The sequence below is a fragment of the Chelonoidis abingdonii genome, chromosome 9, assembly GCF_003597395.2.
Source record: "Chelonoidis abingdonii isolate Lonesome George chromosome 9, CheloAbing_2.0, whole genome shotgun sequence".
Classification (NCBI taxonomy): Eukaryota; Metazoa; Chordata; order Testudines; family Testudinidae; genus Chelonoidis; species Chelonoidis abingdonii.
The window spans coordinates 73,973,192-73,985,105 of NC_133777.1; the positions used below are offsets into that span (position 1 = coordinate 73,973,192).

Here is an 11,914-nt window from a genome sequence, read left to right on the forward strand (position 1 = left end):
CCAGTTTTGGGCCCCACACTACAAGAAGGATGTGGAAAAATTGGAATGAGTCCAGCAGAGGGCAACAAAAATGATTAAGGGGCTGGTGCACATAACTTATGAGGAGAGGCTGAGGGAACTGGGATTGTTTAGTCTGCAGAAGAGAAGAATGAGGGGGGATTTGATAGTTGATTTCAACTACCTGAAAGGGAATTCCAAGGAGGAAGGATCTAGACTGTTCTCAGTGGTAGCAGAGTAATGGTGGTAACAGAACGAGTAATGGTCTCAAGTTGCAGTGGAGGAAGTTTAGGTTGGATATTAGGAAAAACTATTTCACTAGGAGGGTGGTGAAGCACTGGAATGGGTTACCTAGGGAGATGGTGGAATCTCCTTCCTTAGAGGTTTTTAAGGTCAGGCTTGACAGAGCCCTGGCTGGGATGATTTAGTTGGTGTTGGTCCTGCTTTGAGTAGGGGGTTGGACTAGATGATCTCCTGAGGTCCCTTCCAACTTGATATTCTGTGATTCGGGGAACAAGCTGGAGAAGCTGAGGTTGTAACTTTGGCTGTGGACAACTGAAGACCAGACTTTGGGAAGGAGGAATTGCGTTTATCTAGTGGGAGACTGAGAAACTGTATTTGTCTGGTAGGCTGAGAAGAGAAAGATGGCTTGAAAGGGCAAAGCAGCCAGACCACAAAAAGGAAGAACCATGTCCTTCTGAGGGATTGGGAAGAGAGACTGTTTAAGTTATGATATGCTAATAAACTAGTCCCGGAGAACGGGTGTACTATGTAACTAGGGTCTTGTGTATTGAAGAGCCTGAGAGGTGGGGAGACAGAGGGCATGTGCTGTCCAGTGCTCTATCATTAAATCACACTCTCTCTCTGAAGCCCACTCATCAATTTGGTTGCTCTTCTTAGAACTCCCTCCACTTTATCAACAAGCTGACACACAATGTGACTGCGTATCGATCTGTGTGAGCACTTATCCTGTGGTCAGCAGAACACTTCCACTTGGATCTCCCAACCCCCCAGGAGAGCGCTCTGGCTCTTGACACCATAGAATTCTTCTGGCCTTCGTTTTCTCTTATTTTTTTTCAATTTTTCTTTTCTCTATTTATTTTATAGGATGTTTAGTACTTTCTCCCTTCCCTGAACACTTTATTCAGAGATCCCATACAAACTGGCCTTTCATTGGGCAGCAGGTGCCTCCACTATCTTAGCTGTCACTATTTTCTCCCAGTTTATCATGCTGTGGGTGATGGGCAGCTGTCTTCGGAAAGCCTTCAAGTGGGTATTGCTCATCCTCTGGTATTCTTCCATCAGCCCATCCTGGAACTGGTTGTCCGCATCCTCCAGCAGTTTCACAAAGTCCTGGGAGGTCTGGGTCTCCGTGGTGACAGGCAGACTCACTGCCACATCCTTGCACACTGTCAAGTGTATGTTGCCATCCTCAAAGTAGTGAGCATGCACCATGATGGTCCCGGTCACTTGGGTGGAAGTGGAAGTGGGAGTCAAGGTGAAAGTCCACTCTGATTTCCACAGGCCATTCCAGAAGGCTGAGGGTCGGTGCAGACGACCCGCAATGCAGGCGATGAGGATTTTCCGGATTGCTGTATCCTTGATGAAGACACTGCAAATTCCCCCAGGATAGTGGCTGCTGACGTATGCTTTCAGGCCCTCATACAGGGCCCTTCTCCATGCCTCACCTTTCTCATCTTCCTGTGGGTGAGCCTGAAACTCACTTGCCTCTTTCCTCAAGTGGTCAAATTTGAAAGAGACCTGTCTCTGGGAGTCAAGGAAGTGGTTTTCCTCCAGCTCGTTGTGGCGGGTCAGCAGCACCTCACACTCCTTCCTCCTGACTGGGGTGAAGTGGAGCTTGTTGTGCAGGGCACAGAGGGAAGCAGCTTCCTGGCACATCAAGCTGTCATCACCCACCAGCAGGCGCAGATCGCTGAAGGCCTCACAGAATTCTTCTGGTGGGGCCTGCTTCAAGAGACTGCTCACAGTCTTCACCTTCTCTTGTCTGGACAGGGGATGTTCCCTAGTCATTCTGTCCATGGTCGTGGGGCTCAAGGATACTGGATCCACCTCACCTGAAGGAAAAGCAAAAGGACATGACAATTATTAGCTTTCCAGGCAATACACCAAGGGCATCCAAATTTTGCCCAGCTGCAGGCTACATAGGCAATTTGCCGCACATAATGGAGCAGGCTACAGCCACCCTTACCTCAGGTACAGGTCACTACATGGCCTCCAATTCCCATCTCCAATCCACACTGAAGATCTCTTACTTACAGCAAACAGAGTTGGGCTTCCACAATTCCAGTAGGGTCACTAGAGAGTCGCATGTATCCAGCTGTCCCCAATCAGTTTTTCACTGTGGATCTCACCACATCTTGAGATTCGGGCTTAGGAAATCTCTACAACTGTTACAGGTGTATCCTGAGGGCCACCTACTGAGTGGGGTTATTCTGCTGGGGGAGCCCAAATAACCCCACTTGCATCTGCCTTCTCCTAACTTATAGCACGTCACACCCCTACGCTACCAGCAACAGTGCCCAACAATGGAGGCAGGCTATGGTCAGAAGCAGCTCTTCTTTTTCAGGAGCCCCCAAATTTTAACCAAAAAAATTGATGTGATCTCTGACCAGAATGAACTTTCTCCCCTAGTGTCAATCATGACATTTAATGATTCCAAAAATAAGCTCCTTTTCCACCTGAGAATAACCCCTGGTCAAATCAGTCCCATTTTAAGAGTTATTTCAGTCCCTGACCCAACAGCTGAGCCATAAGATGCCAATATAACTGTAATCCAAGGCTATAAAAGGTGAAGACTGTCATTAGTCTTTAGCTGCTTAACTGGCTACTAGTGCTGTCTGCAGCAGCTTGCTCCCAGGAAAGCCCCTTTCCATGATGATTCTCACATGGGCTGCAGCTGGAGCACTGACTGAGTGTAAAACTAGCGTAATTTATCAGGGACAAAAACGCTTTAGCTTTATTAAGGTGTCAGGGAACTGGAGCACTGTTCCTTGGTACCCCCCCTTAATATTTGATAGTGTAAAACTTTATGCCGTTGGGCAATGACTAAAATAAGATGCGGCAGCCTGAAGGAAGTGCTGATCGTTGGAGGAAACCTTCCCCTTTGAAGCCAGTACAGGACTGTGGAGGATTCTCTGAATTTGCAGTCACCTGTATTTATCCTGCTTCCTGGCAGCTCCCGTAGGCTTTAATCATGTGTCCCAGGCAGTTCTACAAAGCAGCCACTACCGGGTCTGTACATTGCAGGTTTCAGGCCAGAAGCAACATAATACAGGCCACCAATGAAGACACCACGGTTCACAGTCATTCCAAGGATTTGACCCTGTACCCAGGAAGCCTGCACACAGCTCTGGGTTCATGGACGGAAGGCAAAACCAGCTCCTTATAGCATTTGCCCTATGCTCCCGACACAGCCTCACTTCCTCCACCAGATATTGGCTGCAGTTCACTGGAAGCTATATCAAGCCTCTAGGTCCATTTGGTTGCTGAACCTGTTTCTTGCCTGTTGACCCTCATAGGCTTTGGCCAAGTGACCACATATTTTGCTCCAATAATACTCTGTGATCTTGTGGCCTCCAGTGCTTGAAACCATTTTCTGTGGGACTTGGTTCCTGGCTATTCTTGGCTGCCTGATCTGCTGTTAGGTGACAAAGCTGTTTGTGTGACTGTGTCCCCAGCAGGTCCTGATGGCAAGCAGCCGGGTTGCATTCATTCCCAATGAGCTTCTCTAGGTGGTGATAAATGTGTGACTGACAGAAGTGAGCTTTATCCTTACAGCTGACGTTGAACATCTTGCTTCTGAGGTCTAGGTTCTGTACATGCCACCCCAACCATTCATGAAACTCACTCCAGCATTGCCACAGCTTTGAGTGAGGGTTTTCTCCATGGTTTGTTTTCCCATCTAGTAACTGGAGCGCTCCAAAGCATTGTTACTCAAAGAACACAATACCAGTATCTTGTACCATGTAGGGTCAAAGAAGGTTCAGCACAAGGGTAAATCATCTGCACTTGTCTCTGGCCAAACATGCAGGATTCCCCAGTAACCTCATTCCCCCCGTCCCCCTCTCACATTAGATCTTGTTGGTTTTCAACCTTGTTTTATCACCTTGGGAATGTCTCAGTGGCTACCTTCCCCTAACAGCCTTCCTGTCACTCAGCTTCCCATAGGCCACTGCACAGCCGCACAGCTTCGGCAGCACATATACTAAAATTGGAACAATACAGAGAAGATTAGCATGGCCCCTGCACAAGGATGACAAGCAAATTTGTGAAGGATTCCATATTTTTGGGGGTGGGATAGCTCAGTGGTTTGAGCATTGGACTGCTAAACCCAGGATCGTGAGTTCAGCCCTTGAGGGGGTGATTTAGGGATTGGTCCTGCTTTGAGCAGGGGGTGAGACTAGATTATCTCCCGAGGTCCCTTCCAACCCTAATAATCTATCTATTTTTTTTCTGTTGAGAGAATCATCTCCACCTTGGTCCTTCCCAAGGGTGACAATACTAAAGCTCACCCTGTGGAAGATAAGGGTGAGCTTTGATTGAGCTCCTGGCCTAGCACACAGCCAGCCAGGAAACAGCAGCAGCGCCCTCCAGACCCCCAAACTGCCCCTACCTTCCCAGCTAGCACTAACCCCAGCAATACAGAACAAAGGACAATACAGCAAGAAATCCTCCCATCCCTAAACAGTGCCCTGCTCCACAGATGGGCTACAGTGACCCTGACCCGCAGGCCACCCCCTCCCCCTCCTGGCACGGGGCAGCAGGGCGCTGCAGATCGGGGGTACAGCCTGAGCCATTACCTGCTCAGCTCCTGCTGCTGCACCTCTGGAAGCAGGATTTCAAAACAACAGGTTCCCATGGCAACAGGGAGATACCAACCTGCGCTCTATGATGGAAACAGAGCGACATCATCCAGAGCGTGTTCCCTGGGAGCGAGCCTGCCAGGAATGGAACCTCCCAGGGAGTGTGAGCTACCTAGTCCTAACCCTAACCCTGCCCGCCGCCCCGCCTCAAAGCCCACAAACCCACCATGGTTCCTGGGGGCTGGATAGACCATTGTGTTTCTTGGTCCTTGTTTCATGAAGGCAGGTACCTGGGAGCAATTTCACTATTAGACACATCTTTGGAGTAACGTTTCCTGGACCTAATGTACAGTGCAGCATATTGGTTAATGAGCCACATGCAACAATCCTTACTTGGTGTCAATGGGAGCAGAGGTTTGGCTTACTGAATACAGTCATAAGGGGTTTGATGCCCTGAAATTAAAATATTGTACAGCTTGGTTAGCCCTTGGCTGCAGAAACCGTCACCTCTTCCAGGAACTGTACAGTAACAAACACAATTGTCACTGCATTCACCAAAAAAGAACAGGGTGTGGACCAGATCCTCAGCTGGTGCAATCAGACCTAGCGCCAGTGAATTTATACCAGCTCAGGATCTGGCCCTATCATTTGAAGTGGTCATGAATAAGAAGGCCTGATAGAGCTAGGCAGGGCCGGCTCCAGGCACCAGCTTAGCAAGCAGGTGCTTGGGGCAGCCACTCCAGGAGAGGGGCGGCAGGTCCAGCTATTCGGCAGCAATCGGCGGAGGGTCTCTCACTCCTGCTCATAGCAAAGGACCTCCCGCTGAATTGCTGCAGATCGCAATCACGGCTTTTTTGGTGGGGGGGGAGGGCTGCTTGGGGCGGCTAAACCCCTGGAGCCAGCCTGGAGCTAGGTGCAGACAGGGAATGGACAGAAGTGCAACACCCCCTGCTGTGCCAGTTCAGAGACTCCAGTGACTAAAGCTTGCTGGTCATGGTGGGATATATCCAGCTGCAGGGTTGTTTGGAGAAGATCCCACTCGAAATGAGGCTGAAGTAACACACCATGTTCCTGTGTGGCCTCTGGTTGATTTGAACCCCTGACAGGCTTTGAGTGTGTTTATATGGCCCTTTAAATGGCACAAGCAAAACCTGACATGCTGCTTTCAAGGAAGTGTTGCAATTTAGGCTTCCAGTTTAACTACAAAAAAAAGAAAAATATTTTGCCTGGACCCTCAGTCTTATAGCACCCTGCTGTACAAGTTCCAGATGCACTTGCTTAACTTGAAAGAGCCTTTGGATTGGACATTGCTAGGAAGAGAAGAAATAACCCATTCTATTCCTGGACTGCATATTAGCCTTCCATATGGGTGCGATGCCAAAACATAAGGGCCTCCATCTGCTAGGCGGGCCTGGCCAGGCCCCATGAATGGCTTTTAATGCTAATACATTCATCTAGCTTTGGCTTTCGCCTCTTGGTTTGGAGGAATACCAATGATTCAAATATTGTATAAAACTATTGAAAGTAATGGCACTAAACACTCATCATTTCTACCCCCATTTGATTTTAGAGGCACCCGCTTGGCGCATAATAATGAATTAGTTATGGGGGTGGTTGGGTGTTATATGTTCAACAGCACCCTTGAAGGAACAGAACATTTTTAAAAAAAACCTAGCTGGACGCTATCAAATTATTTCATTCTATTATTCCCCAGAAACTAAGGTGTGCCCTTCAACTTCAATAATATGGCATGTACGCTCCATCTGTGATCAGCATTACAGAGGCTGTTAAGCACCAGTCTGGAAGGCTTCAATTGCAAATTCAAGAGGAGAATTGAGCAAGGCAGTTTTGAAGCTCCTCTGTTTCTGGACATGCACATAACTCGGGGGCAGACAAATTTTGTTCAACAAAGGGCCCTGGGGCCAGGAGCCTTACAGTTATGCCCAGTTTGCAGTGGACCAGTTTGCAGCCACCCTTACCTTTAATGCAGAGGCTACAAATACTACATGTCCAAGCATGCAGTGCTGCATTTTGCACTGAGAAGCCAAGCCATACTGGGACACGCATGCGCACGCAGGGGCGGCTCCAGGCACCAGCACGCCAAGCGCCTGCCTGGGGCAGCAAGCCATTGGGGGGGCGCTCTGCCGGTCACTGTGAGGATGGCAGGCAGGCTGCCTTCGGCAGCCTGCCTGTGGAGGGTCCACTGGTCCCGCGGCTTCGGCAGACCTCCTGCAGGCTGCTGCCGAATTTGCAGGACCGGGGACCTCCCGCAGGCAAGCCGCCGAAGGCAGCCTGCTTGCTGTGCTTGGGGCAGCAAAATACCTAGAGCCACCCCTGCACACACGGTGAAATCCTGGCCAGATCGAACTCAGGGATAAAGCTCTCACTGATTTCAGTGGCGCCTTGATTTCACCCACAGTCTGTGAAGATTGCATTTTAAAGATAGGGGGAGGGGGCCTTTGGGCCCTGATTTTTAGAAGCCCTGGTTGGAAAATTTTCATTGAAGGGGTCTTTGTAGAATTGCATGGGACAACTGATTAAAGTCCATGGGCGGCCATCTCGGCCACCCGTCGGTGTGAGAACTGTTGTGTCAGCCCCCACACATGTTCATAGTCATCTGGTAAACCTCAATCCACCAAATTTATTGTCATGCATGTTAGCGCTTTAGTTTGGGGAAATTACCATGGCCTGATTTCCTCCAGCACCTTTATTTCTGGCTTGAGACCTGATGAATTGTTGAGGTTGCTGACTTAAGGCACCACAACAAATGCTTAATGACACAGCAAACATCATGGTTTGTGACCATTGTGGTGCACCTGCTCCAGCTCCTGGTTTTTCAAGCTCTTTTTCCAGGACTGTATTGGTAGGGAAGAATCACGAGTGCTTTGGCCTGCACCTGAGCTTGCCAAGAGAGAGCTGAAAGGCACAGATTTCTTGGCTGTAAACAACCCTAATGCTGAGAAACGAGGCGGCTCTGAATACCCTACAGTTTATTTTTGGAAGAAGTCATTTCAGTAATTACGTGTGTTAAATGAAATGCAATTAGGGATAGAGACGGGGAAGAGAAGGTGTTACATGGGTGTCAGAACAGAAACCATTTCTTGGCTAACGGATTTATTAACACTGTCAGTCCTTTATTAGTCTGTGTGAGGGAGGGGGCAAAGGAGGCTGATCGGTGGGGGAGTGTCTGTTCATTTATCGGTGGGTTTTTATTGTGAAATAGGTAATGGAAACAATTCCATCTGTGAGGTGTTTTTTTTTTTATGGCACACTTGAGATTGCAATTAAAAAAATGCAATAAAAAGCTGGTTTGGAAAACCTGAATGTTTTAAAAAAAATCATCTGCTGTCCATTTTTTTTAGGCAAGAACATCAGAGAGGGCTCATTTATAAAGAACGTTTTGACATTATTTCATATGGAGGCATAAACTCTTTGAGAGGTCTTTCTGTTACAAAGCATTTGGTGCACAGTGGAATGGCGTGCAGGAGCCTGTCTGTACAGCCCCTCAGAGACAAGTGACTTGGGGGCTTCATAATCAATTATCGTCTAGGTTCGTGGATACCAGCTATGTAATGCAGGCTGTGCTATGTGCTGGAGGGAGTATCTGGGAATGAGATGGGGCTAAGGCAGACAGCAATGCAGTGGCTATGTCTGATGGACAACAGGGGATATGATTTGGGTTGGGTTGGTTTAAAGATTGCTCAGCTCTGATTTCTGAAATGAAATAGCATTTCATGTTTGTCTGTGGCCACCTCTGCACTTATTCTTCTGCATCTGTTCTCAGCCACAGCTACTTCCCAGAGTGTAGACACGGGAGTCAGACATTGTCACAGTCCAGACTAGGGAAGAGAGAGGGTTTGATCAAAGTTGGGAAGCTAATGAAGCCCAGAGAGGCTGTTTCAGAGAGCAGAGGAAGGATCCCTGCCCATTTAGAAGAGACAAGGAGAGTTGTACAGCATGGTGAGGTTGCCAAGTCTTTGCCATTTATTAACAACTATTATATTATCAAGATGATTGTTGCAGACTCTGGCTCTCTTACAACAATGGCATAGTAAATATCACAGCAGGTAATGGCTGCTGCCCATCTGGGAATGACCATTTTATCTTCACTTTTCCCTAGTGGTGGCCAAATACTTTACCAATGGGAGTCTTAGAAATATGCATCTGATGCCTGCTGTGCGTGGCACGGTCTGTCCTCCAGGGTCTCATGAGAGGGCGCCTTCCTCCTGCCCATTCCCCATCTCTCTCCACCCCCATACTTACCCTATTGCCCTTGACAATGGGATCAAACCTTAGCTTTTACTTTGAGTACTCAGAAATCCCTTTCCATCCCCTCTCAATGAAATGAATACAAGACGTGGCAGCGTCACGTGCATTTATGCCCCACTGGAGAGGGAGTCTGGCTGCTGCTCTGCAGCTGGTGGAGTCAGGACTGCAACCTGCTTCTTCAGAGAGGTTTGGTTTGCTTTCCCTGAGATATTTAGACTTCCCTTTGGTAGTGAGAGCCCTGGATACGGACAGAAATTGCACTCATTGCTCCTGCTGAGATCCTGCCTGGGGATCGTCTCTAACTGCAGGGGGAATTCAAAGAGCTATCATGCAAGGTACCAGTAGCTGTTGTGCCTCTGAGCAGCTCCTGAGGAGCGAGGGGCACTAAGCTTGTACTTTAAAAGAAGATTAAATTTTCAAAGCTAATGAGAATCGCTATGAAAACAGAGTCCCAAGGATAAAACAACAATAACAAACAAAAAAATTTTTGAATACTCATCCAATTAGGGCTTCTGACAGACCCTCATTATATAGCTGCTTCTGACATTGGACAGCACAGTTTAGATTAGCGCTGCAAACAAATCCTTCTGGAAAGGCAGATTGACATTTTGCAGAGAGATGTTTTTACTACTACTAACACCTGACCATTTTCCCCGGGCATAAAGGGCACAGTGAAAGGGTAAGGAGAAGCAAGGAAACAGCACGAATTGGCAGACAACCGAACTGTCTTGGGGACACAAACCTGCCTTGCTGAATGTGGGTGACCCCTGGCCTTGGCTGGCCGCACATTGGGTCCTTTAAAAGAAACACTTAAGATACAGAAGCTGGATTTTTTTTGTTTATTTATTTTTTTTGGCTGAGCTGAATCCGAGATCACTATGGAAACCTTTCTCCTGAAGCGATCTAAGTCAGGTAGCAACAGACTGGATGAGTGAAAGGGCAGCTCTGCAGCAGAAGAGGGGCATTGATGAAGTATTTTAACAAGTCCCGGAGGAGCTGGCATTTGAAAGCTACCTGACAGGCTCAGCTGGATCCTTGAAGGGAAAGGAAACAGAACAAGGCTGTCTGTTGGGATGTTCCCCAAAGAGAAGCCAGCAGGATCCGCCACTCACCTCCGCCCAGAAATGAGTTCAATCAGCCACTCAAGTGGCAGGATGCACTCCTTGAAGTCATGCTAATTCTGGAATAGAGAATCACCCTGCCTTATGTATGGAGAGCACCAGAGCAGAGGGAGGCCAAGTTCCATTGGTATCTTGCAGCCTGGGCTGGAGAAGTCCTGCTTATTCATTGGTCGGTGTGGTGGGGGTGGGAAAAGTCAGGCCGGCATCCCAGCAAAGCACTCTCACTGCTGCTATAGCAATGAGGTACGAGGCCTGAAACAAGTCTCTTTAGAGATTTTCAAAAGCATCTCAGGCATTAATAGTGGAAGTCCCACTGAGTGTCCATGGGACTTGGGTTCCTAAATGCCATAGGTACCTTAGGAAATACACACGCCCCTTAGAACGTGCACAGTGCTTCTCACACCTGGATCTCCGAGCACTCTACAAGAGGGGGATCAATATCTTTACCCTCATTCTGCAGATGGCAGACCCTGAGGCCCAGAGGGGTTTTAGCCAAAATTTCCATTCCTAAAGCACCTAAATCCATATATAGATGCCTAAATATAGAGCCTGATTTTCAGTGGGAGCCACAGGTGCTCTGCATCTCTGAGAACGACTTATTTAAATATCAAAATACCGAGTGCCTGAAGTCAGGCACCCGAGTTGGACATTTCATCCAAAGTGACTGGCCCCAAGTCACACAGCAAGTTAGTGGCCGAGCCAGAAACTCAACCCAGGCCGGCCAGCCACCAGACCTGTGATCTGCTCCCTGGCCTATGTTATGTTATGACCACTCTGTCATTGCTGGAAAGCAGCTGCTGGCCCTTTCCCAGGGTGGCGAAAGGGTGATATTCACAAAACACCCAACGCTGAGAGCAGTTGGGGCTTATTCCCAGCTGTAGCATTGCAGTGAACCACCGAGACCAGCCCAAGCCACACAATCCAGCTCAAATTAAAAGCACCAAATCCAGGAGCTTAGGAGTGGTCCCAGACTATTGGGATGTCCAGACTGGCATCCCACCTTCCACAGCAGCCAATACGTCACGTATCAGCTGAAGACAAATTCTCCCCCACTCCTGGTCCTCATCAAAGTGGGGAGGGCTCGTCTACAGGGCCGGCTTTAGGCCGATTCAGCCGATTCCCCGGAATCGGGCCCCGCGCCTTAAGCGCCTTTTAATTTTTTTTTTCTTACCGTGGCTGCAGTCTGCTCCGGGGTCTTCCATGGCCCCGCTCCCCTGACCAAAGCGCCACGGGAGCGCGGCTGCCCCACAGCCCGGCTCTCCCAGCTGGAGCCCCGGCTGGAGCGCGGCAAGCCCCGCAGCCCCGCTCCGCTCACCCGCCTGGAGCCTCGGCCAGAGCCAGGCAAAGCCGCCCTGCGGTCCCTGCTGGAGCCCCGGCCGGAGCGGGGCGAGCCCCCCTGCTCTCCCCACCGGAGCCCCGGCCAGAGCAGGGCAAGCCCCATCACCCCGCTCTCCCAGCTGGAGCAGGACAAGCCGCCCCGCCTGGAGCCCCTACCGGAGTGGGGCAAGCCACCCTGCAACCCCGCTCTCCCGGCCGGAGCCCCGGCAGGCGTGGGGCAAGCCCTGCCGCCGCCACCGCCCCCCTCCCGCTCTGCCGGCTGGAGCCCTGGCCAGAGCAGGGCAAGCCCCGTCGCCGCTCCCCCCCTCCCCCGCTCTCCCGGCAGGAGCCCCGGCCGGAGTGGGGCAAGCCGCCCCGCAACCTCGC

The 11,914-nt window shown here is 49.7% G+C and overlaps 1 protein-coding gene, 1 non-coding gene and 1 pseudogene across 2 annotated transcripts in view; 2 read left to right on the plus strand and 1 right to left on the minus strand.

Annotated features, from left to right (window-relative positions):
- SV2B (synaptic vesicle glycoprotein 2B) overlaps positions 1–11,914 on the plus strand; it is a 769,788-nt gene that overhangs the window by 652,626 nt on the left and 105,248 nt on the right. The window lies entirely within an intron of this gene.
- Positions 11–3,778, minus strand: LOC116826353 (F-actin-capping protein subunit alpha-1 pseudogene; annotated as a pseudogene).
- LOC116826375 (U6 spliceosomal RNA) lies at positions 4,200–4,305 on the plus strand. Its single transcript, XR_004374072.1, has one exon. It is a non-coding gene; the product is annotated as a U6 spliceosomal RNA (small nuclear RNA).